Consider the following 27,389-nt stretch of genomic DNA (forward strand, 5'->3'; position numbering starts at 1 on the left):
AATGTGGACTTCCTTTCCCATTTTCCATAGGGGCTGAGAGAACCAGTGACATTGGGGAAAGGTTATGTGATGATTCCAATGGAGTCATCACGGATTCCCCGGAGGTGACATCATGCCATGTGGCCCGGGGACAGCAGCTGCTACCTGATCCTCACACTGGAGACAGCTAAATGAGGGTGGATCACAAAGCTACAAGAAGCACTAAAGAAGGACAGTGTTTGCTAGACAAAGGAGAGACACAAAGGAACTTTTAAGAACTTTTTGCCCAACAAGAACATTGGGAAACAAGGAGAGACACAAAGGAAATGTTAGTAAAAGAGGCACTGCCATCCCATTTCAGAATCCAGGTGGAGGGAACTGTAAAGAAGGATCGTATCAAACAGTAAGAGGGACACAAGTGACCACAATTCAAGGGTGTTTATTTAACTTTCAAATTAGTTGTAAAAACGCCTATCTAATACTAAATCTAAAGATGGGAGCAAGCTACGATCATCAAATAATAAAAAGGCAGTCCTAGTAGAGTCTTGTCAAAATAAAAGGGCCTATACTAATAAACCTATTGCCAATCCTTACTTCTAAATACATATAGTATGAGAAACAATCTTATGCAAAAGAAAAGTGTTCAAGACATGATATGTCAGGATATTTGAGCCGCTGGCTCCCCTTCCCATGTTTTCAGAATGAGACAACGTAGCACAGTCGAACTTAGCACACACCCTGGCTTCTCCAGCACGAGGATGCAGTTCAAAACCTCAGCATCAGGGCCTTCTTTGCCAAAGTTTCTTTGCCATTCAAAGTCTCTTATTTCAAAGATCCTGATGTGACAAACAAATCTTAAAGTTCCTTTCTCCTCAGGATTTCACATGCACAATTTCTCTGGTGATATATTGTTCACCCCGGGTCCACCTCCGCCAGGGTCAGACTCACTTTAACACAATGTTCTTAATTGATCTCCCTCGATCAGGCTCGGATCACTTTATCTAATTTTCCAAACTTCCCTTTCCTGTATCAAAAAGTGAAGACTTTCGACTGTGCGCAAGATTTTGCTTGACCCGCCGCAAGACCACACAGATTCATAAAAATCTTTCTCGTTACAATTCTTTACTTTTACTTCTGCCACCTCTCAACTGGATACCTTACAGAGACCTTCAATTGAGCATGCACGCGGTGCCGGACCACTGTACGAACTATATTATATCCTTTCAAAGTTCAAACATTCATCAGCAGTTCAACTTTACTTGCGTCTTTCATCACATGCGTTTTTAGCAACGTACGTTCCAGCGCTCGGTATACAATGTTGCTGCTTGCAACCTTGGCTTCAACACAGACTGATCTTGTATTGGTCTCCCGTACTCACCGGCTGTGTTGATTTCTCTGTCGTTACTTTGTTCTTGGAGCCAAGGATGGTAGCATGGCGACTGCTGCTTCTCCCCAACTTGATTAGTCATGTAGGAGGAGTGCAGATACCTCCGACACACAATGCAGGATTGTTCAGGCATGTCTCCGGGTCTTAAGCTGTCCAATCTCAAGCTCTCACGAACACACCAGTTTCCTTCCAGAAAGGTCTAGGGAACTTCCCTCCTTGTGAACCCCTCGTAGTTGGCCATCTTTTTCCCTCATTCAGCTGCTGTCTCAAAACTGCTGTTTCCTCATGTGCTCTGCCTCACTCGGAGTGTGCTTTCATGCTCTGCCTTTTATCCATGTGGGGAAGCCTAATGGGAGTCAGGTGTGAGTGTCGGTCAGTAATTGCCTGACCTCACCTGACCATTGTATTGGGACGTATCAGGTATACTGCTCGGGTGTTAGTGTGTTTTCCCCCAGAGCCCGCTGTCTGTGTGAATGTGTTTGTGTAGGAAAAGGGAAGGTAGAATTCCTACGTATCCTACCTGGTAGGATGGGGTAAAGGTGTTACAGTGATGGGGATATCGCATCTCATCATCTGGTCCCACTCCCACTACCCAAAGACCACTCAGCTAGGTGATCCTCCCGCACTGGTCCATCCCCAGGAACTGGACCTGAAAGTGATGGTTGTGTCCTGGCCACCTGGAAGACAGATCCATGGGGACTAATGGGTGGGACACCTGGTTTCTCACAGAACCACTCTCTGGGTCCAAGGTAAAGAACATTTTCGTTGGAGCTATTCTAATTTTCAGGTGTGAACACTTTTTTTGCCAATATCAGGTTGAAGACATTTCCTTTGACATTTCATTGTTTTTTTAATTGTGTAAGGGTCAGGATAGGAGGTTTTGGACGCAAGGACGGCTCTTCATTTATTGACATCCTGACATAGACAGATCCTTAGCTTTTGGTTTTTAAATGGGGAAACTCCTTTTTAGAATAGAGTCAGACAGACATTTTCCAAACATATTTTTATTTAAATAAAAGTCTTAACCCAAAACATGACAACTTTGTGTCCGGCTTTAATTTCTGACCCCTCAAGCAGAAAAGTTTGGCCATGGATAGTGTCTCTACCAGTGTGCACATATTGTATCCCGCTTTTTCCACATTCACTCAACCTACCCCACCCACCATAATCCCCCCTTTATCTTCACCCAGTTTATCTAACCCTGACTAACCCACCCACTTGTCCTACTGACACGTTTCTACCCTCATGGTACCCCTACTGTCTCTTCCATTATCAGTATACCCTCTATACGCCCTATATGCCCCTATCCAGCCTATTCCTATGCTTTTGATCCCTACCCACCCATCCTACCGCTACAGAATCTGTTCATGCTTCTGTACCTTATTCCCACCTTCTCTTACACTGTATATTACAACTTACATGGACTACTGAATACAAACATATATATATATATATACATATGTACATTTTATTTTTTTTAAATATAAATTCAAAACCGTGGCTACCGCAGCAGCCGACGAGGTGCTGAGCTTTCAAGGCATGTATAACCGCAGCAACGACTGGAAGTCATATCCACGGTTACGAGAGCGCCATTCACAGCGTGACACACCCAGCCGCGGCTATCTTTAGGGCACATACTTAGCCGCGGCTATTCTTAGGCCAATGGGACGTTGTGTTTCTTTGTGGGCTTATGTAGCCATGGCTATCGCAGGCCCTTGGGTATCTTTGGCTATTAAGTGATGTAAACCAATGGGTGATTGGTTGAATGAAGTTACATTATGAAATATGTTGTTGTGTTGGAGGGTTTTGTTTTCTATGTAATGTACTGAGAGTGACCTGTGTCATTAGCAGTTCTGAGTTTGAAGAGTGCACATTTGCTATTTGAGTGGATATTTGTGGAACATTTACATAGGTTGGAAAATGTATAGAAATACTAAAGAAGATACTAACAACCCTTCCACTTATTTCTCAGGTCCTGTATCTTTTTCAGAAGATTTCAGAGGAATAGGTGTTTCTGAATGAACATCAAACAGTGATGTGGAAGAAATTGGGGAACATTTAAAGAATCATTGACTAAGTTCATTTTTTGGTTTGATGAGGGTGATGTGGGAAGATTAGCAGGATGCATGATTTGTGGAGAGCGATTTTTGGAAGGGAGTATTATTTCTGGAAAAAGGCATTTAATACAGCATCTAAGGAAAGTGCACAAACACATTGAAATTGTTTTTGAAATCTTCAAATGTACCTTATAAAGGAATTGTAGTGTTTGATACATTGTCAGAATAAAAAAAAATAATATCAAAGCAGTAGCCCGGAAGTGCTGAAATACTGCACTTAGTTTACCCCCACAAAACAGTCCTTTTAAGGACTACCTATTACATAAATATGTATATATGTCTAAAAACATATAAAATTTTCTTTTGTTAACCATCATCCTGTAACCGCAGCCATAAAAAGGTCAATGAACACTCTAGCTGCGGCTGTGAAGAAGCATTTTGAAAAATAAGTTTCAGTAACTCAAACTGCATAAAATAGATTACATAAACTGCTGTGATCTATTTTTGCAATCTGTGTTTCATTTTATCTATTTTTTTTTACTTAGAGGTGGCCCTTGAAAGGGCAATTTTTGGGGATGAAAAGACAGGGGTGGCACAGGGAAGGAAAAACCATTAGGATCAAACATGTAATAAAGGGATTGAAAAAAGGAAAATATATATTTTTTTGTTTTCTTTTCTTATTTCTGTTTTTCAAAAAAAGGGGGGGAATCACCACTTTAAAAAAAAAAAACTAGGGATGGCAATGAATCTGGCCTCATCACGAAATGGGCTGTAGTCCTTAAATGCGGTGGTAACGGTATTACAGCTGCATTTAAGGGCTGGCCCTATCACGAGTTGGGTGCTAAATGGGCAGTTTTACCTCCAGCCTTTCTCTGGAGGTGAAAATCCCCTGTTTTCGGCTGTATTACCGCCGGCTGTATTAGCCCGCATAATTAGCGCTGAAAATACCCCATTGAATCCAATGGACCCAATGGGGAATGGGGATTTACCGTTAACACCCAACTCATGATCCGGCGGTAATACAGCCGGACTGTTCATCACTGAAAAACTGTGTGCCGGCAGCATGTGGATTTGAGGTACCATTATCAGAAGTTGTGGGTTCGATGTTGGTTGGAGGTGTTGCGATGGTGGACGGGTGGAGGTGCTGATGGAGGAAATGCAGATACTGCCGATGTAACCAACGAGGCCCATGCATCCTGATCATGTGGTGCTCATGGGCCTTCCTGTATGCATCAACATCATCCCAGTAGACCGTATTAAATGATTGATAAGCACATATGTCCTAAAGCTCTGTTACGGAACATTTGAAAGTCCATCTCCTAGCATCTTCTGACACAAGCATCTCCTCAGCCTCTTTTCTGCAACAGTGTACATTCACGCAAAAGCATCTCCAACAGTCTGATGTAGTCTTCATTCCTGTAGCCCTCTTCTGTGGTGGGGATGGATTCGGAGCCCAGGCCGCATCATCCTCACTGCTACCACTTGGGTCAGACATGATGTTAAAAGTCTTAAAGGGGAGGAAAATATAAGACAATAAAAATAACAACACAAAGAGAACAATGTCACAAAAAATAAAAAATGTTGAAAAAAAGACAAAAACAACTAAAACAAAAAATAGTCAAACAGAACACAAATAACACAAGAGAGAGGGAGAAACCTGTTCACTAGCAAGGACTGAAAGCAATGATAAATACTAAGTGATTTGCAATGGGTATGGTGAATGTCCGCGGCTACGGAATCTCACACATTCTGATTGGTCAATTTCGAACATGCTCGTGTATGTCCACGCAGCCGCAGTACGTCTTCTGATTGGACAATTTTTCATGCACGCTATTATCTTCATATCCTCGTCTATGAAACTCGACAAATAATTGGTTGAGGATGCTGACATGGATATATGTCATGGGTACCCACGCAGCCGCAGCGCGTTGTCTGATTGGTTAATGCTGCATCCACGGATTTCATCATAAGGTGTGGGCGTAGCTGCATCAACAAACCCTGCCGCTTGATTGGGCCCTTTAGTTGATACAGCTATGTAGTGGGTGCAATTCGATTTGTCGGCACAGTAGGCGCAAATGCGCATAGCCACATCAACGGACCTACATCGCCTGATTGTTGCTCCTGCAGGTGTGGATTTTGTCATATGGCATGGGCGTCGCCACGTCAACACTGCTCGTGCTTTCATTGGTTGAGAGCGTTCACGGAGATGTATGTTGTGTACCCGCACAGTCACAGCCTGTGTTCCCACTGGTCAATGCTGCAAGTGCGAATTTCATCATAATCTCAGCTACGAAAGGTGCAGTGATTGGTTTGTGGGCCTAACCATTGATACCCTCTATCTTTTTCAGGAAACCCTTTTTCTTTCCTCATTGCTTTTTGGATCTTGGTTCCTGACACATCTGTGTAAACCTCCAAGTACCGTCCAACCTGCAAACTTCATTTTTCCAATCCCTCTTTGCTCTCCCTTACTCCTAAGCCTCTTTCCTTTGTCTTGTGTTTTGTGGTTTGTATACGTTTATTATTTTACTTTATTATTTTCTTTTTTAGGTTTTATTCATTTTAACTGGCAAAGTCTTTTGTGTTTGTTTTTTATTATTTCCTTTTCCTCCCTGTTTGACATGTCGTACGAACACAGTAGTGAGGAGGAGGTGGCTTGGATCTTTACTGCATGAAGCAGTATGGGATGAAGGCAACAGTGGGCAGCTGGAAATATTGTATGGTGCAACATCACCATAGCCAGTTTAACTACCTGGTGACTGGTGAAGACTACGAATTACCATCTGAAACTGCTCAGACAAGTCAAACCTTTTATTTCCGAGAAACATTGTAAAACTCTGCCCAGAGTGACATCTCCTGACTCGATTAGCGCAAATAAAGATAATATTACCAAAACTCCAGAAAGTCCAGAATAACGCAATCGTATTATCAAACATGTTAGTCGTGGCAAACACATCACCAAGCATAGGAAAAACCTCAATTCGCTACCGGTAAACTCTAGAGTATGCTTTAAGATTCACAGCCTACTACACAAGTGCATCTACAGCAAAGCCCCCCGCAAATGGAAGAAAAATTCAGAAACGTGCACCCTCAGTGAATGCCTAGATCCAGCAACAGCCACCTATTGGTACGCCCCAAGCCCAACCGTACCCGAGGAAATGAAAGATCTTTTCCCTTCCTTGCAGCTTCAACCTGGAACAAGCATTACAACAAGACAAAGCTTTGTGGTTTTTCTGCAAACAACCCTATTTAAATAAAATCTTCCTTCTGTCTAAACCTTAGAATGTCCCATACCTTGGGTGTCACATATGTGGTTTTTTTGTTCGCACCTTGATGCCTGTGGGTTTTCAGCACGTAAGAAATAAATCCAATTTAAAACATTTTAAAAGATAAAAACCAGCCGGAACGAGGTAGAGGATGTCATGTGTACTTTGTGCACAAAAACACTGCAGAGGGGTCCAGTGTCGGAACCGTCGCAAAGTCTGGGGACTCGGTGCTAATTCAGCACCTAGTGAGATTTCACTGGGATGACATTCATGAGTGAAGAAATCTGAGGCACGGTAAGTGTAATTGGTTTTATTCTGGACCCCAAGCAGAAACAGCCAGCAAGACTGCACCAAGGATTAAAACTGACACACCTGGAATGTTGATCTACAAGGTAGAACAACATTCCACGCGTGCCAGGCTGTGACATATCTTCCCCCCTTAACACCCATCACCAAATACTATAAGTTAAACACAACAAAATACATAACAGAATACAGTACATTTCCATATTGAAAATATATGAAATAACAGTGCATTAAACATTTGCACATATGATTACATCAAACGCTGGAAGAAGAAAACGAAACAAATGTTTATTGCACATAATCTCTGAACTTGATGGGAGGCTCACACTTTCTGACTGGGTGCCCTGAACCACAGAAAACTACTTCACCAGACACACCATTGCCATTGTCATTGTACGCATACATTCCACCACTAAACGGCTCACAACCCTTGCTCCCTCCTACAATGCCATGGGAAGACACCTCTCTCGGCCGCACCACATTCTCCCCAAACACCTCTCTCGGCCGCACCACATTCTCCCCCAACATCTTCCCACGACCTTCTTGACCCTCGGGATGATAATCCAAAATCTCGCCATCCCCACCAGGAACTGAATCGTTATCCAGAGGTACCCCATCTTTACTATCATCCAGAACCACAATGCGTTTTTTACTCCACCTTGAACCATCCTCCAACTGTACGTATCTCACTCCACATTTCACAACTCTCATAGAGGGTAAAAATGCACTCCTTCCTTTTGGCACAAACCTAGGATTCTTAACACAAACCACATCCCCATATTCACCTGTAACTCTTCCCTTCCACTTTGACTCATCCGCACAGCCGCCTGACGCGCCAACACCCTCTGTTGCACACCCCTTAAATCTATGTCACCTGGACCTCCCACCCAACGCCATGGTTCTTAGTATCAACCCCGGCTTCCTTCTCCTCATTAAATCAAAAGGTGCCTTTTCAGTGATCGCCGACGGGGTCTTACGATACGCAGACAAATACTGCATAATCACATCTTCCCAGTCGAGACCATTGGCAAGGGCAAGTTGAATAGCATTCTTAATTACAGTGTTTACCCTTTCTACCAATCCATTGGCACTTGGGTTATACAGGGCGGTACGATGATGCTCAATGCCAAACTGCCTCAAAAAATCCCTCATCAGGTAGGATACATATTGAACGCCATTGTCCGCCACCAAACTGGGCGGAACACCCTCTCTGTCAAATATTTTTTTTAGAAAAGCAATGACACACTCTGTCATCACTCTGCCAAAAGCCGCCACTTCCACCCACCAGGAAGTATAATCTACTAACACCAACAAAAACCTACACGCTGGTTGTAAACATTCAAATGGGCCCATAATGTCCAAAGCCACCTTCGACCAAACTTCCTTAGGAATCTCCACAGAATGGATGGGCTGTGTATGAACCACCTTGCTCTTGTCGCTGAGTGCACACGCACCACAATCTTAAACCACAATTTCCACCTCTCGATTCATAGATGGCCACCACTACTCTTCACGCAACCTCCTCTTGGTTAAAGATCAACCTAAATGACCTTCATGCGCCAACGCCACCAACCTCCTTCTTACACTGACAGGCAAAACCAATCTCTCACCTCTTGACGCACCCCACAGACTCACAGCCAACTCATCCAACACCTGGGCGCAGCTGTTACCCTATGGTCTACCTCTGACAGCATCCCATCCTTTGAGCAAACTCTCCTTAATCCAACATAACTCAGCATCATTTTCACTCTCCACCTCCCAATCGCCCTTGTCAACCGTAGGAAGAATGCTGGCAACATGCATAAACCACCTCTCCAACAACTTCTCCTTGTGCACTCTTTGGCTCAACCACCAGTAAATGGGATAAGCAATCAGCTACAACATTTTTCTTTCCAGGTAAATATTCCATGGTAAAATTGTACTCTTGTAATTCCAACACCCACCTGGATATTCTTGGAGAAACCGATGCAGTACCCCGAGTGGAAAACACATGCACCAGCGGTTTATGGTCGGTCCTGACCACATAAGGAATGCCCCATAAAAATGTTCTAAAGTGCTTGAATGCCCACGTCACTGCTAGAGCCTCGCTCTCTATCACTGAATATCTACCCTTAGCATCCCTCAGAGCTCTGGAAGCAAATGCCACCAGCCCACATTCTCCACCACACCACTGCTCCAACACAGCTCCAAGCCCCACCTCGCTCGCATCCACCGTAAGAATTGTCTTACATTTAGGGTCAAATCGTCTCAGACACGAGGCATGGTCCACCTCATCCTTTACCACATTGAACTCTTCCTGACATTTGCCAGACCATTCAAATCTAACACATTTTTTGACTAAAGCTATCATGGACGCTGTCTTTTCTGCATAATTAGGAATGAACTTTACATAGTACTCTGTTAATTCTACGAAAGACCTCAACTGATCCTTGTTTATGGGCGCAAGTGTCGCCTTCATGACCTGGACCAATTCCGATTTAGGACTGACACAACCAGCACTGAGGGTATGCCCCAAATATGTTACTCTGGACACACCCACTTGGCACTTTGACAATTTCACAGTCAATCCCTCTGGCTTAGCACTTTCATGACCGCATGTACCCTGTCATCATGTTTAGCCGGACAACTACCCCAGACCAATATATCATCCTAAAAATAACTCACGCCAGCCACACCACCAAACAATTCTTGCATGAGTCGTTGAAATACTGCGGATGCCGATGCCAACCCAAATGGCATGCAGCAAAATCAGTAAGCTCCTAATGGAGTTATAAAATAGGTAAGGGGTCTAGAATCCACATGTAAGTAGATCTGATGGTACGCAGCTAAGTCAAATGTTGAAAAACATGTTGGTTTGCCCAGGGTAACAGTAACTTATTAATATTTTGTAAATGATGGCGGTCTACCCAAATACTGGCATTTAACTCTTGAAGGTCCACACACATCCTCAGACCCCCAGTACTCTTCTTAACAAGTACCACGGGGAACAACCACTCAGAAAACTCTATTTCTTCAATGACTCCCTCAGATTTTAGCTTGTCCAACTCACACCTCAATCCCTCTCTCGCCACTACCGGTATACTCCTCACCTTATGTACCTTGGGTACAGCTCCCCTCTTGAGAACAATGCAGTGACAAAAACCTTTAAGTTTCCCCAACTTATCAGAGAACACTTCTGGGTATTTATCTCTCAACAACTCCGATGTCAACCCACTCTCTTCTTCACCAGAGCCATCCTGAATACTTTACACTGGTACCTCCTTTCCTGGGTCAATTTCAATATTTAAAGCAGCTTGCTCATTCCAACCCAACACACTAGTACCCTTGAGTTTAACATAGAGCTTACCCATAGTGTACCGACCTCTAAATTCAATGTGAGTTTGGTCATAACCTAGCACTCTGATGGGGTTTTGCCCATAGGCACTGGGACTTATGTCAGAAGCACATAAACTTGATACCTCCTTCCCTAATTTCTCCTTGTATGTTTCGGGTAACACAATGGTGTACGGTGAACCTGAATCCACCAGCATCTCAAAATTGTGACCATTGATCAAGACAGTCACCCACAGACCCTTCCGTACTGCACCTCCCACATGGAGCATGATCCCTTGATTGGTTTTATCATGTATTCCAACATCCTGACCTACTCCACCACAATCCGACATCACCATACCAATCACACCTTGCATCTCACCATTGGCCTTGCACATGCGTGCATAGTGTCCCTTGCATTTACATCGTCTGCACTCAATGCTAATAGCCGGGCACTCTTATGAGATGGTTTGATGACTAGACCAACCACATCTTTTGCATGGATCCCTACCCTTGGACACTCTCCAATTCTGGTTGTCCACTTTCTCCAATTTCTTTTTTATTATCGAAACCACTCCTCTTGTACTGAGGAAAAATAGCCTGTATAGTGTCCTTGGGACCTTCCTTCTCAGTGACAATCTGCACACTGGCCCTGGATGCCTCGATGGCCCTGGCAATCTCCACCACCTTCTCCAAAGGCGGGTTACTCTCGATCCAGAGTCTCTCCCTATTTTTCTGACTGCTGGTTTTCATCATGATTTGGTCCCTTGTGTATTCCTCCAAAATAACGGAAAAGGTACATGTGGCCAACAATGTTCGCAAAGCTGGAACAAATGAATCAATGGACTCTCCCACACCTTGCGCTCTGGAAAAGAACTGACAGCGTTCCAAAACCATATTGATCCTCCTACCAAATCGTCCTTCCAGTTTTTTTAAAGCAGTCTCATAGGCACTCACAACTCTTTCACCTTCTCCACGACCAGGAATGTATACATCCTCCCCTGGAAAATGACAAAATATCCACAGACCCTCCATACCAATACAATTTAAAAGTGCAGCTTCTCTCTCATCATCGCTGAAGTTTGTGCCCCCAGCTGCCCTCAAGCATACCTTAAATGCATCAATCCATTGAACCCATGGGGATGCCGGTTCCCCTGGTGATGGCAAAAATGCAGGCGGGGGGGGCTGGCAGCGGTGTGAAGCATGATGGTAAGCAACACCCAGAGTAAATAGTAGATTTGTGTAAAGATGTCACCCCACCACTTTACAAAAGCAGCACTCTTCTTTGTCAGAAGCACCAAAACGTCCTTCCCTCTAGCCCCCTCACAAAAAGTGCTGACAAGCGTCTGTGTAAGGCTGCACAGAACTTGTCCAAACAATCTGCCTATGGACGTAGAAACTGCAAAGGAGACCTTGTCAATGTGTACACTTGTACCTGTATACAGATCCTTCGAGTCACTCCAGGTTATTCACAAGAATAAAGAAAACTCACGCTTGTTTATTTGCTGCTCCTAGCAAAGTACGCCACGGTAAACGCTGTTTGTATCCCTCAGGAGTATGAATACCCTTTCAACCAAGCAGCTGATTCTAGTCAACCAATAAGGAGCAACAGGACGCCCCCTATGAACTCAGTGTGAACACGCCCATATGCCTGTCATGACACGACACCTCCATGAGCCTGCAGCAACCTTTAGTGGACGGCCGATGGGGATCACTCCTCCAAGAGCCTGCAACGCCACTTGCATGGGCAGGCGATGGAGCACCAGGAAGGCCCACTCTGCAAGCTCACGCCCGCGCCCAGCTGCCCCCTGCCGCAGCACCTCTGTCGACGGCTTCGCAGATCTTCACGAGTCGTAGCTGGGACTCGGAGAAACAGAGGAATGCCTCTGCACCTCCCACAACACTTCCTCCTCCGTCAGCCCAAGGCCGCCGCACAACCACGGCACCGCCGATGTGGCCTCAGACCCCTCTTCCGTCTGCCAGCTGCTCTCGCAACCCGCTCTACTCGCCGCAGTCGAGACCAAGAACTGCAGATGACAAGGTGATGGTCCCCGTACTGCACGAGTGGGATGGCGTCCAGATTACTTTGTTGCCAGTGAAGAAATCTGAGGCATGGTAAGTGTAATTGGTTTTATTGTGAACCCCAAGCAGAAACAGCCAGCAGGACCGCAACAAGGATTCGAACTGACACACCTGGAATGTTGATCTACAAAGTAGAACAACATTCCACGCGTGCCAGGCTATGACAATGAGCCATACCAGCTAGCTCATTTTAAAGATGAACTAAAGGCATACCAGCTACATCACCACCAGAAACAAGTGCCTACTCAGCTGGTACCCCATCATAAAAGACTACTACTGAGCCTCCTCCACTGCTGCCAGCCCACAATCTGTCATAGTACAAAGTTATGTGTTGCGTATGTCACAATTGGGTTGTGGGGGAGATACCACCCTACCTGGATGGGTAGGAATCATTTGTAAACACTAGCTTCATTGCCACCAGTCGGCAATGGGAAAACATATTAAGTACGGTGGGAGTGGTGGTCCTTTGCCACAGGAGCAGGAAACTCACCTTTAAAAACAGCAGTACCATGCAGAGCACAGCAAAGGAGTGGCAAGAGTGGTCTGCAGTGGGATCCTGAACATCTTTTCTATGTTTATTTGAAAAGGCGGTCCTTTGCTGAAGGAGCAGGAAACTCACCTTTAAAAACAGCCGTACCCTGTGGAGCATGGTGCAGGAGTGGCGAGAGTGGTCTGCTGTGGGAACCTGAGCATTTTTTCTAGGTGGGCACACATGGAGACAAAAAGGGGGGCTGATTGAGAGCAAGCCCAAGGGATTTTAGCTGGGCTCGAAGGCACCCTCTCGATTCCAATGCCAGGTGCACTTACAGTAACAAACTGTCCAGGTCCCCTACAGCAGTAGGCTGATTACCACGAATGGCAAGTTATCCTTGGTTTTTGGTTGGGGGTCTTTTCTCAGGGCTCAGAACTGGGAAGGTATTCAGGTTACAAAGTAGTTGCCCCCCATAGTGGTCTCCTGATACAGCTTGCTTCCCTCCCAAAGCAACGGGATATGCTCCCAGGAATTGGCGATGCCTGCTCATAAGCGGGTAGCCCCCCCCCCGTGAAGTCGAATGAACTGCTGGGATTATTGCAGGTTATTTCCCCAGAGCCCTTGGTTGTTCCCCCAGGAGCAGGGTTAATGTCAGGGTTAATGTCAATAGAAAAGTTAGCAGGGACCATTGTAGGGTCAGAGGCGATATCAATAACTGGCCACTGTCATGCCGCAGTGGGTGCTTCTCCCCTTGCGCTGCACCACCAAAATCTTACGTTTGGCTTTAGGCTCGGGCTCTGGGTTGACTTGTAAGCTTGATAGGAGGGCAGACTTGCAGAGAAAAAGTGGGGGGAAAGGTAAAGGGGCTTGGGGCTCCATTGTTGGGCTCCAATGTTACAGGCAGGCAGGGTCTTTAAAAAAGAACAGTCTCCCACCTCAGTGGTCCACAGTGCCCTCCGCACCAATGTCCATTTTAGCTCGCTCTCACCTTGCTTCACAAGGGGTTGGTGGGTGATCTTCTGACCCAACAGCACATCGGGGGTGCGCCCTGCGATACCGCAAACACCTTGCGGGACGCCAACACTCGTCGGGATAACAGCAAGATGTGCCAACTGCCGGACACTGTATTGGGTGCAATCAATGCTCCAACATCGACGAGACAGCCTCTGGCCGAGCAGCCGTCAATCCTCAATGTGGCTAGGGGGGTTACTCGGGAGTCCTATTCTGTGTATTAGGCACTCCTCGCTGGTTGACTGTGCTCCAAGTGCACATAGATCAAAAACCCATTGGGAGAGGGTAGCCAGGGCTCGTGGCCACCGCCCAGGGGAGTACACACCTAAGGGTCATGCACATGGAGGACAGGAAATACCAATATATTCCTCCACAAGGTTCCTAAACTGCCCCCCAGCAGGCGGGAACCGAGGGATGCCCTCTTAAATAAATGCCCTAACTGGCTACGTACTGCTGGGAACTGTATCTCAATGACCAGGGAAGCCATGATGGGGTGCTTCAGAATGCCTGGTCAGAGCAACAATCGATTTGATTCCGTCAAACTGGTTCTCGGGGACGAGTGAATGACTAGGGATGTCCTGGAAAGGTTTGGGCGTCATGGTCGGGCCCTCAACAGTGGGACTGTAATTAGCCCGTACCCCTGTTTTGGAAGTGGTGATCACCTTAGAACTGTCCCAAGCAATAATGTTTTGTTGGGTGCGAATCTCACCCCTTTGGGAAAAAGACGTGTTGGGAATTGATGTGCTTTTAGGCCTGTGGAGTTGAGAATTGTGTTGTTGTATAAAAAGGGATCTACTTGACTTTTGAATTCCCTGATATTGGGAGGATTCTTAGTAATTCCTCTTATCCTTTTTTTCCATTTTTATTATATTTTGTCTGAAGTAATGTATTGGAATCTCTAGAATTGTATTAATAGGATGTGCTTTGATGGCCTATGGCCGAATAAAGTGAATATGATGATTAAATACTTCTTTGTTTATTACACCATATACAAGGCTACAGGTGCACCTGAATATTTTCTTGCTAATGAGCCATGATGTATTAGTGATTCTGGCATACTACCCCTGCCCAGCCACTTTACTTCCATTCTCTTTAGCCCTATCTACCCACCCTACCCACCTTCTCTACTTCCGCCCATCCATACTGCCCACACCTTCTCTACCCCCACTCATACAATCTACCCCCACCATCTGTACCCTCATCCATTTACCATACTCGCACCCTCTCTATCCCCATCACCTCACCCTAACTCTACCCTATCTACTCCCACCCATCCACTCTACCCCCACATTCTCTAATAATAATAATAATAATAATAATAATAATAATAATAACAATAATAATAATTTAGCATTTATGTAGTGCTACGAACCCTCAGGTATCTGAGCACTGCTTGTTATTACCCACGGTGTGTGGTGCTCATTTATCGACCTCAGAAGGATAAAAAGCTGAGTTTGGCTCTGCCAGGTTTCAAACCGGTGTCAGCAGGCTCTGTTCAGATGTCAAAGCGAGCTCGCTACTCGCTGTTCTATCAGACAGGCCACAACCCACTGTACCCAACAACCCACTGTACCCCATCCCCTGTAGCCCCAGACATCCAGTCTACCCCCATTCTCTCTACCCCCGTCCAGCCACCCTACTCCACCCACTCCACACCCACCCACCCTACATCTACTCTTTCTACCCCAGTCTGTATACCCCTACCCACTCATGCTACCCCTACTCTCTTTACCTGCACCCTCTCTACCCCCACTCACCCACCCAACCCACAGTCTCTCCATCCCCATATATCCACACCCTCTCTTTCCCCACCCACCCACTCTAACCCCCATTCTCTCTAACCTACCCATCCACCCACCACTCTACTCCCACTCTCTCTACCCCACCCTACCACACCCTCTCTACCTCTACCCACCCACCTTATCCCAACCCTTTGTACCCCCATGCTCTCTACCCCCACCCACCCTACCCCAAACCTCTCTACCTCCACCATCCACCCTACCTCACTCTCTCTATCCTCAGTCACCAACCCTGCCCCACCCTCTCTAACCCATCCACCCACCATACCCCCACCATCTTGACTTCCACTCACCCATCCTACCTCCACATTCTTTACCCCCAATCGCCCACCATACCGCCCTCTGTCACCACCCACACTATTCCTACCCTCTCTACCCCATTCACCCACCCTACCCCCGCTGTCTTCACTTCCACCCACTCATCCTACCTCTACATTCTCTACACCACCCACCATAATCCCTCTCCATACTCACACCCTCTCTATCCTCATCAAGCCACCATACCCTGACTGACTTTACTTCCACCCACCCATCGTACCTCCATCTTCTCTACCACCAACCACCCACCCACCATACCCCACCTCCATGGTTTCTATCCCTGGCCATCCACCCTACCCCCACCCTATCTACCCCCACCTACCCCTACCTTCAGTAACCCCACCCATCATACCCCAACCCTTTCTACCACCAATCTGTATACCCCTACCCACCTATGTTACTTCTACCCTCTCTAACTGCACCATCTCTATCCCCACCCATCCTACCTCCATACTCTCTATCGACAGCCATCCTACCCTCACCCTCTCTACCCCCACCCATCCATTCTACCACCATGCACTCTACCCCTGCCCATCCACCCTCACTATTCCCACTCTCTCTACCCACTACTGTGTCTACACTCACCCAGCCACCCTACCCCTACTGTCTCTACACCCACACTCTTTATCCCCACCCACCCTACCCCCACCCTCTCTACCCTCACCCACCCACCCTACTCCACCCTGTGTACCCCACCCTACCCGACCCTGTCTGCCCCTAACACCCACCCTAACCCCAATGTCTTTATCTCTACCCACCCATCCTGCCTTGACCCCCGCTACCCTACATTATCTACCCCAACTCACCCTACCCCCACCATCTCTATCCCTGCCCTCTCAACCTCCACCCACCTTACCCTCACCTTCTCTGCTCTCACCTACCCACTCTACCTCAACCTTTGTTCTTCCACCCACCCTACTCCCACCCTCTCTACCCTCATCCACCCACCCTACTGCCACTGTCTTTACTTCCGCCCACCCATTCTACCTAGTCCCTCTCTACCCCCACCCACCCACTGTACCCCAACCTCTCTACACTCACAGGGCCTCATTACAAGTTGTGCGAATGCATTTAACGGCGCTGGTAATGGTGCCGGCGCCGTTAAACGCATTTCGCACTATTACAAGGTCCCCTCGCGGGACCCGTTCTGGATGTATGGTTTGTCCAGACGTCCATAGCCGGTCCCGCGAGGGGACCAGGGAGCTAACAACGGGCCCTCTTGTAATGGGCTCATTGTTAGCTCCCTCCCCATTCCCATTGAGCCGTATGGGGGCTCGAATGGGAATGGGGAAGGTCCGGGTTCCCTGAATGGGGAAATACCGGGCCCTCCATACTCGGAATGGCCGGTATTTCCCCATTCAGGGCACCAGGACATGGTTTTGGAGGCAGCCATGGCGCCAATAGCGCCATGGCTACCTCCAAAGTTGTAATGAGGCCCACAGACCTACTCTACTCCACCCTCTCTTTCCTCACCCTACCCCCACCCTGTATACCCTCACCCACCCTACCCCGTCTGCCTTTATCTCCACCCACGAATCCTGCCCCAACCCTCTCTAGCATACTAATTATGTTTCTTTCTTTACAGCATTGTTGAAGAATGCCATCCAAGAATCAACAGGAACATTCTAGGAGGAAGGATCGTTTACAGGGAATGAAAGCATTTAAATCTAGAAATGTTGTTACTGATGTTTAATATTTTGAACATACGTGTGCTGATGGCAATATACAAATGCGTGTTTGTGATAAAGATTTTTAAATCGTGAAAATTCAGACAGAGGACATTTCATCTAATTCACTGAATGGAACCAAGCACATTTCAAGTCACACTGATAATATGAAAGTGTATCAATACCGTTAGCACATAGTACAAAACAGCAGCTTTTAAGAAAAAGAAAATCATAACTTCTTTAGGTGTTAGAGGAATAAAAAAATTATTTAAAAATGTTCCGCTCTAGAGACTTTAAAAATCTTTTGAGAAGTGTGAAATTAAAATCCATTTGTGTTTTCTACAAAAGAAAACAATAGAAGGAATAATCAGAAAAGCTTTCCATATGAAAAGAAAGTTGCTCATCTTTGTGTTAAACACATTTAAGAAGTTAATTAAGGTCACAACACCATTCTACACAAAGGTACAAACGGTTTGTGTACTTACACGAGACACATTTTGTCAATTCTTTGGCTCAGAGTGGAACCACACTTCTCATACAGAAATATTTTTTAATGAAGAGAGTAACTTTCAACAAAGGAATGTAACCCATGCTATTGATGAGAGTGGACCTGGGTATGAAGTACAAAATTATGTGATTTCTGGAAAAGAAGAAATCTGAAAAAGACAGTCCTTAGTGAAGTAGAAGTGTTAGGACAGTGTGCGATAAAAGCAACAAAAGAAACTAGTATGGACGTGTGATTCTTTGTACAATGTTGACATTTTTTCTTGTAAAGTATTAAAGAGATTTTTTCAAGTGTCACACAAAATTAGAATACTCAAAGACAAATCAAGATGTTGCAGAAAATAGATGACTGTGAAGTTCTTGTAAAAACAGGACTTTTTGGTCACTCTTGCTTGTCTTGATAAAAGCAGATGTAATAGTCAGTTTCATCATATACGAATGCTGGCTGCACATCATACAAACATGAGATATCTTCTTGTTAAAATGTATCAGGGCAAAACACCATGAACGTCCCTTGCACTTTTAAATAAAACACTGACGACTGGAGCTGTAGAAAGCTTACTTTCTACACTTCAAATGATAAACATGACTCATTTAAAAATTATGTATATGTGCATGAAACACTTACAGGAAGTGGAAATGGTGACCCAATGCTTTCAAAGGATCTAATTTTTCAAGTGTACAAAAGGGGTATCGCAATGTTTGCGTTTTCTTCAAGTGAAAGACCTAATATTTTTTATGTGTCCTGGCGACGCACTTTCTATGACCAGTACAAGTAGTATGCATTGAGGAGAAAGTTATAGACACTGTAGAAGATGTTTGAACAGACCTTTACCTGTATTTGTTTAAATCAAGTTAGGCACCATATGTTTGTAGACACGGTGTCAGGTTTTACGAAAGAAAATGTATTCTTCCTAGAAGTGTATTGAATGACATGGTAGTGCCTGAAATTCCTGTTGTGCTTCAAGAATTGAACACGTTTGAAGTGATTGCATTGCAAACTGTTCATCCTTTCCAAGTTTTTATTAGACCACAAGCAAAGATGTCAAAACTGCCTAAAAGATCCTTAGTGCAAGGTATGGGAGACAAAGTTATGCATTTGTCTCTCAATTTTCAAGAAAATATCAGCACTCTAGGAGTAAGAGGTGACATCACAGAATCTTTGTTTGTTTTAGTAAATGGTGTTGCCACAAAAGATAAGCTAGTTTGGCAACAGAATATACACATCAGAAAGGCAAAAGAAGCATTAGAGTTTATAATGAATCACAATGATTTGTATAAAGACAGTCTGACTGTATCAGAGTTGTCTATACTTGATGTTGCATCAATAATTGTGAGCAATGAATGTCAGTTCCAACGTCTAACTGTTGCAGAAGGGAATAGTTTGAATGAACATTACACTATGAATCCTTTACACTCACGTGAAGTAATGGGCGACAGTCTAGAACTATGCCAGATGAAAGCAACAAAAGGTGCACCAATCAGTGTCTGGGGACAAAACGTAGAAGTTCATTTTTTGCCTGTGCTTTTTCCTACTGGAAAAGAAGGCAGCATGAATGATCGGAAGGTTCTAATTTTTTCTTCAAAAAATCGTTGTACACAAATGTATTCTGAATATTGCCGATTCCTCACTTACTGTATGAAAGTGAGTTTTCAACATTATGTTATCCTGTTGCTCATACAGTTCAAACAGGAGCTAGACTTCAAAATGTTTCTGCATGTGCGATGCTGCAAAAAGTGAAAGAAAAACAATATTTTAGAAGGCAAAATGAACAATATTCTTGCCACAATGAGAGGCACTAAGGAATGTTGGTATATGAGACATTCAGAGGTTAGATGCATGATCAGAAATTTGGGCAAACCAACTTGGTTTGTGACTTTAAGTTGCGGTGAGTATGGTTGGAATGATCTTGCAGAGTGGATTTGTGAAAGCAATCCACAGAACGAGGGTTTAGTACACATGAAATGGCCAGAATTGTGTGCCATGGACCCTGTAAGTGTATTGCAATGTTCCCATCAACGATTTTTATTTAGCTATGTTACACTTTGTATGTAATAAAGAAAATAGTCCACTAGGTACTGTGTAACATTTCTTTTGGAGAAAAGAATACCAGGCGATGGGGCTCCACATATACACATGCTTTTGTGGATTGAAGATGCTCCTCAGTTTGGCAAAGAAAGTGATGGCTGTTTGATGGTGTTTATAGGAAAATATGTCACTTGTTCCATCCCAACTCAGCATGTCACTGCTGATTTATGAAACATGATAAAAATGTTTCAAAAGCACTCATGTGGAAAGTACTGTCAGATAAAGTATACAATTAAAGAAAAGTAATACACTCAACGCAGATTTGGCTTTCCTAGGCCTATTACACCAGTTGGTCAAGCAAATAGTCTCAAGTCATCTGTTTGACACCATGTTACCGGTAAGTCACCCAGGAATGTGTCCATTTAAAAAGAGATAAGGCATGCCAATTCATCAATTTGTATTTGTATTTGTATTGTTTATTTATAGAGCGCCTATACACAGGCAAGTGTTTCAAAGCGCTCAAGAATGGTGGGAACACAGGGAAAAAACAACAGTCACTCAGAGCCCTTGAAAATCTGAGACGATAATAGTCTGCAGAGGAAGAGTAAGTGCATAAAATACATTTAACAGTATGGGAAATAGCAAATAGGCCTGACAGCAATTCTGCAATATTAACAGTGCAATTAGGGGTGAGGACAGGGAAGAAACAGACAGACGATCTTCAGGCGTGGTACGTACGGATCGAGCAAGTTCACAGAGGGTCGCAGGGAGGGGAGGGTCAAGTGCACCCGGTCGGTTGAGACTGGGGTAAATGCAGAAGGAGCCACTCTCTTGGGTTAATTTGTCAGTGTGTTGAGTGTGGGTGGGGTGTAGGGCCCTGAGGCAAGTGCGAGAGAGGACTGGCCGGGGTGCCGGGGACCAGGGAGACTCTGATGTCTCACAGAACCACTGCGGCGAAGGACGCTCTGTTAATAGTAAGAACCTCAAATCATTCTGATTTGAAACGGAAAATATCGATGCAAACGACGTCTGGTTGTTGTATTGTGGAGGATACTCGTTTCGAGGCAAACCCCTCGATATGCATACACTTGGATGGGATAGACCCTGATGACTTAGGTGGTTAAGGATTTGCCCTGACGCACACCAACGCTTCACAGAGTGGTGCCTGCCCCCTTGAGTGTCGGGACTACTTTCTCAGTGGTGATCGTGCACCATCCTGGTTGGCGAACACCAGTGTCGCACATCGAGATATTGACAGAAGACTCAATGTGAGCTTTGTTGATGTAGTCTACACGTTCTCTTTTCCATATACATTCCTTTTGACCACGCGGGACCGAAGTGCCCTTGAAGAATTTCTGTTGAACAAGATTTGTACAGAAAGAAACATGTCGGGTCGGGGATGGTATTGTTATTTGTAAACAACTCTAATTGACAATAGTTGGAGCCGGAATAGACCCGCATAATCAGTGGTGGCCCAGCTGTGACAAATTCATGGTTCATATTGATAATGGACAAGAAATTGTAATGTTGTATTTTAGTATGATTGTTTTTATATTAATGAAGTATATGTTATAATTGAGTGAATTGATGAAGTGTTTGAGTATGAATGTAGTATGGTTGGTGTGTGGTTCGAGATGGTTTTAGATGGTAATGATGTACTGTACCAGTCCAACTATGAATTTGATGGATTGACTAACTAATGAATGTATTGATACACATATCTGTGACTGTTTTTTTATAATTATGAGATCAGTCTTTTATAATGGTTTTTTCTAGATGTTAATAAAAGTGACTAATCGTGATTAAGTGTCTACTGGGTTGAATTGAATTTGTTCCATCTCAGTACACGGTTTTTTGAGAGACACGTCACCTTATAGGTGTTGTTTGAGTCGTTAAGTTAGTGTGATTATGTAGATCGGTAGATTACATCTGAACTCACCACATAAAAACAAACAGTGCTCTGACCTTTGATGTTAAAATAAATATTTTGGTTCTATCCAGGCCAGGTCACAGTATTTAGATATTCCTGGTATCCCCTGTTACTCCTGTTGTTTTTTGTTTTGTTTTGAGACTCTGATGTACACCAGGCGGCCAGTCAGCATGCTGTAAGGAATAGGAGGGAGAGAGGGAAAGGACAGAGAACTAGGTTAGCAGGGTAGAGCGAGAGAAAAGGAAGAGGAGAAGAGGAAGGTCTTGAAGAGTTTCGAGAATATCAGGCGATCCGACTCAAGACGTAGGGCGGCAGGGAGGCTATTCCAAATGGAGGCACATGCTGAGGATAAGGATCTCCCATCAAATCTCTGCTTGGAGAACCAGCTCACTCGCAGAAGGTTGGAGGTAGATGAGCCGAGGTCTCATGAGAGACAGTATTTAGGTAGGCAGTGTTGAAGGTAGGTGGGTCCCAGGCCCCAGAAAGACTTGTGAACAATGCAAAGGATTTTGAATTTGATCCTTGCAGCCACAGGGAGCCAGTGGAGGGATTTCAGCACCAGAGAGATGCAGTTCCTCGGCTTGAGCCCAAGAATAAGTCATGCGTTTCTGTTCTGGATGAGTTGCAGAGGGGGCAGGGCAGAAGAAGGGAGGTTGAGGAAGAGGATGTTGCAATAGTCCAGCCTGAAGAGAACCAGGGCTCTGGAGACAGTGAGCCTCTGGGGTAAAGTGCGAAAGGATAGAGTGTTAATGATTACAATCCTGTCGTTGCTCAGCTTTGGAATGAAAATACTGATGTACAGTATATTGCAGATGTTGCAACAGTTGTTGCTCATTATGTTACAGCATACATGACAAAAGCTGAAAAGAGCAATGCAGCTGAACTATGGGCAGACTTATCAGCGGACAAAAGTCTTAGAAACTTCTATGTTTAGGTTTCAAGATGCTCTCTCATAGAAAGTGTGGAAGCTACGAAGCTGCAGATCCGCTAACTAGTTTGCCTCTATATGGACCTAGCATTATTAAGTCTTTGCCCTGCTACTACAAGAAGTTGGGTACTGAAGCCTATGAGTGAAATTCAGCAGTTAGCTGAAAGAGTACCTGAAAGTACAGAGATTATGAAAATCAATTTGATTGATACCTATTATCCAAATAAGTTGTCAACATTGCAAGCAGTAGCATAATGCTTCTCATATCGAAATAGTGCAACAAACAATGACAGAGAACGGTTTAAAGTACAAAGATGTACTGGTTGTCTAGTAAGACCTGAAACGCCAAGTCTCATCAACCACATGAAACATGTGTGGCTGCCCCTTTTTTGTTCACTGACATAAGTAGGCCAGGTGCTTTTCTTCACTACCAGTCAGGAAGCAACAATTCAAAAGGTTCTATCTTTGTGTATGGCACCCTTCTCATATGTTCTTGCACCACTTTCCTCAGGGTTCACTCACATCATTTTGTTCATATACATATAGGGGAAGAAGAAAGCATAAAACAAAGCAATTCTTTCTGTGCATGAAGGTAATCAATTATGTTATTAACACTTTCTGGTAATACTGCTCCTTGTTGGCTTACTGTAATTTCCCTGTATATGCTCCTATTTGAATGCATTGTGGTGTCTTTATGTTTTTTGTGCAGTAGTGCAATTATGTAGTTATTAAGGCAATGGTAACTACCTCTTCCATGTTTCACAGCACCGAAACTCTAAAACGAAAGCATTCATAATTTCACTGTGTAACTTGGGACGATTTTCAAGATTACACTTCTATGGGGAATGATGCAGACAATGGCTATGTGTCCACATGAGTTGGTTCATGTACTGCAAGGAAGTCTGTAATACAATGGTGTGTATAGCAATGCATTGCGCAATGAACTACTTATCTCATGATAGTTCTTCCAATGAGCTTTGATAGTTTTCTGCCACCATTACAATAACAATCCCTTGTGGACGCTTTCCATGAAAACTAAATGAACATGTAATGCCATCAGTGATGTCATCAATGAGATTTGTGATGGCATCTTTGATGTCATGGGTGTTAGCCCTTGCAGTGCACACTGGTGGCGTGAGTTATGGTCGCTTAGCTTATCATAACTGGCAATTTCAGGGGTTTTTCGGTTTTACCTGTGACCATAACGTCCCTGTAACAACATTTGTCAATTGAATTGCATAGGTTTTTACTAGTACATATATATATATATACATATATATATATATATGTGTATAGAATGCATGAGTGATGAGAGATGATGGTCTAATTGGGTGGGGAGGTATGGTCAACTCCATCTGCCAGCACCTGGGGTATCAGCTTACATGCTTCTAGAAAATCAAATGTTCCAGAAGGGTACAAGTGTGTCAACCAATTGTAGAAGGCCATAAAATGAAGGGTCTTATAGTTTGATAGCCAATGGTGTGCTGTGTAGCTAATAACTGTTGAAGATGACTTGCACTAAGGGAGGGCATGAGTTACCCACCTGACTGTAGAGACGCAATCACAATCTTATCCCATATAGAAAGTATACTTACATATTCCCCTTGAACCAACCACAATCTCACGCAGGATCTTGTAGTTTGCCACATAGTATGACATCATGTATGACAAGTTTTTGCTATAAAAGTAATGTTTTTTTATGAAATGCAATGAGATTGTGCTGTGCGACATCCGTTGATGTCTGTTGTGCTCACTGTTTTAGATAATTGATATTAAAACAGACGTAATTGCCAACTTCCTGAGTCAGTGTTCTTGTCTGGTGTGAGAGTTATTCTCCATCCGTCCATCGTACGATGTGTTACCTTAGCTAAAAGGACCATAAGGGTTCACTTCGTAGCATTTCGGAAGGTTAAGTAGAAAGACCCATCGACCTATAGACTCTCGAGTTTTGGACGATTGTGTACCCTCCGGCATCTAGCCAGAAGGACACAACATTTCCTGTGGAGAGTGGCTGATATAGAATTCTTGCAAGAATTCTTACAAGAAAATTGAGACAGGTGGGACGGGTTCCTCTTTGATGAAATCCCTCCTGGTTTCCACAGGCGCTTTACGGATGGAAGGTGAAAGTGGTCGATTAGAGGGGGAGCCCATACCGAAGGCCTTGAGCTGAAAGAGCAAATGGTGAGTAGACTAAGGAGAATGGCAAATTGAGGGGAGGAGATTGTGGTAGTTTTAAAGTAACGGGTAGTCATAAAGTAACGGGTAATTAGAAAGTAACCAGGAAATGTAGCGTGTGATTTTTTTGTGTGTGCAATTAAGAGAGAAGGCCAGAGAGTCCCAATCCAAGGGGATTCAGAAGGAGTTGTTATACACTTCAGTCAAAGTAAATTAGACTACGTATTGGACAGGTCCATATGAGATAACTCAAATCCTGTGATCAGGGTTTAATTAGGGGCAGAAACAAGAGGAGTGATCACTGAGGATAAATGTTAAGATTCGACTAGTTTGTCTGTTTGTGATATATTAAGGTGTCGAAGAGCGACAATTGTGTAAGGAGAGTTGAAAAAAGATTAAAAAGATATAGCGTCTGTATAGAGAAACTGTTAATACCGACTTAGAGGTAGACTGAGATTAGTGAAAACATAGAGGCTTGGGCAGCGATTGTTGAAACGCACTCATATTTGTTGTTTTCATAAAGGTATATTTTGTATACACTGGCACGTTTTGAGAGTCAATTGCGACTCGTCACAAAGCGAGATATTACTCCTCTGATGCATTTATGCAAGACATTGCCAAAACAAATGCCCAAACTCAAACAGTACAGTGCAAAATGGTGAAAGGAATGGCAGATAAAATGTTCATGCCATGGCCACAAGGGCGATCGTTGTCGAAAGCAGTATTGCAACATGTTAGGGAGAATTCTCATTTATGGCTAAATTCCCTCACCTAGTGAGTCCCCCAGCAGCTTTGCTGGACTTCTGGAGTTTATTTCTTTCACTTGGTAAGAGTGTGAGCTTTTCCCCCACTCTTACCCATGTTTTGCCATGTGTCTTTTACCTGTTTTATGATTGTGGACTCTGGAGTACACCACTTCAGTAGCCACCTTTCTTTGTGTGTTACACAGCACCTTCAGTGCAGTAACACAGGGTTGTCTTTTAGACTTCCCACCGACTCCATTTCTGGGGCTGACTACAGTCCCCCAGAAAAGGGTAAAGTTGCCATTGACTTTACTTAGTCAAATTACCACAGATCCAGTACACCCCATCTTCCATAGAGTACTGCAAAGGGTTACTTCGTATCCCTTTGTATCTGTACCTCCAGAGCATTTTTTCACTCGTTTAACATTTAGACTTGGCTGGTGGCAGTGGTATCTACCCTAACTTTTCTACCGCGATTATATTAGATAACCGTGGTATTGTTTTAGGCTATTATATTAGCCTCAAACTTAAACCCGCTTGGCCAAATACTTTTTCTTTTGGCTCCGGTCGGGTTTATTCACCATTTCTTTTTGTTAAAGTCCTTAGTTTGCCTCTTTTGTTCACCGTCTTTTGACGGCCTTCTGCTGAGAAGCCCTCTTCAGGCGCCTGGGTGTCTAGGTAGGCTGAATGTGAGGGAGGGGAGTAGTCACCCCCTGCACAGGGTACCCTAGGAAACCCCAGTCGCACTTTGCCATGATTGGCTGTGATGGTTGTCTGGGCTGGACAACCCCCTGCTGCGTGATTGACAGCCAGGCTGTGTGAATGGGGGTTTTTCGCATAAAAGGCAGGTCTCTTGGGCTAGAAGTCAGAGAGTCACCACTGGAACTACAAGGAACCGAAGAGAAGCGGAGAAGAAGTCGGCTGCTGCAACTACCCCGTCCCGGTGAAGCCCTGCTGCAGTCCTGAGCTATCTACCCTTCGACGACCAGAGAAGATCCAGTCCGGAGTCTTCTTCCCTTGAGCTTGGTGGGGATAACCAGCTCATCTTCTACAGCCAGAGGATCCTCTTCTTGGTCAAAATCGCTGCACACTGCTGTAGTGGTCCGGATAGCCATCTGAAGAGCCTCTACTGTTTTTAAGGAGCGCACCTTTTATTCATCGTCACTGCTGCCGGCTTCATCCCTGTGTGGTGCAGAACCCTCCAGACATCCTCCTTCACATCGAAGCTCCAGGAACCGTGAGTCTGCGGGAAACCAACAGGAACAATTGCCAGGGCACCAGCTTCTCCATTGAATAAGGTACTGTGTCCTGCTTGAGGAATTAGGGTGAATCCCGAACTGTCAAAAAGTGATTGCCATCGTATTCATGGTAACATGTCTAGTTTCGTAACACCGGTCCATTCAAACACAGAGTACCTACCTTGAGTC

At 44.5% G+C, this 27,389-nt stretch overlaps 2 long non-coding RNA genes across 3 annotated transcripts in view; one reads left to right on the forward strand and one right to left on the reverse strand.

The window, feature by feature from the left end:
- LOC138503972 (uncharacterized) overlaps nucleotides 1-11,885 on the reverse strand; it is a 174,104-nt gene extending 162,219 nt beyond the window's left edge. Inside the window, exon 1 of one of the 2 annotated variants that reach the window (XR_011279743.1) lies at nucleotides 11,797-11,885. This is a non-coding gene — a long non-coding RNA (uncharacterized lncRNA). The remainder of the gene's footprint in view (nucleotides 1-11,796) is intronic. The other variant, XR_011279742.1, reaches the window with a different exon arrangement.
- A 70-nt stretch (nucleotides 11,886-11,955) lies between these two features.
- LOC138503973 (uncharacterized) lies at nucleotides 11,956-21,988 on the forward strand. Its single transcript, XR_011279744.1, has 2 exons — nucleotides 11,956-12,419; nucleotides 17,572-21,988. It is a non-coding gene; the product is annotated as an uncharacterized lncRNA (long non-coding RNA).
- Nucleotides 21,989-27,389: the final 5,401 nt, after the last annotated feature.

The sequence above is a fragment of the Ambystoma mexicanum genome, chromosome 11 (assembly GCF_040938575.1).
Source record: "Ambystoma mexicanum isolate Mex_15411 chromosome 11, UKY_AmexF1_1, whole genome shotgun sequence".
NCBI classification, from domain to species: Eukaryota; Metazoa; Chordata; class Amphibia; order Caudata; family Ambystomatidae; genus Ambystoma; species Ambystoma mexicanum.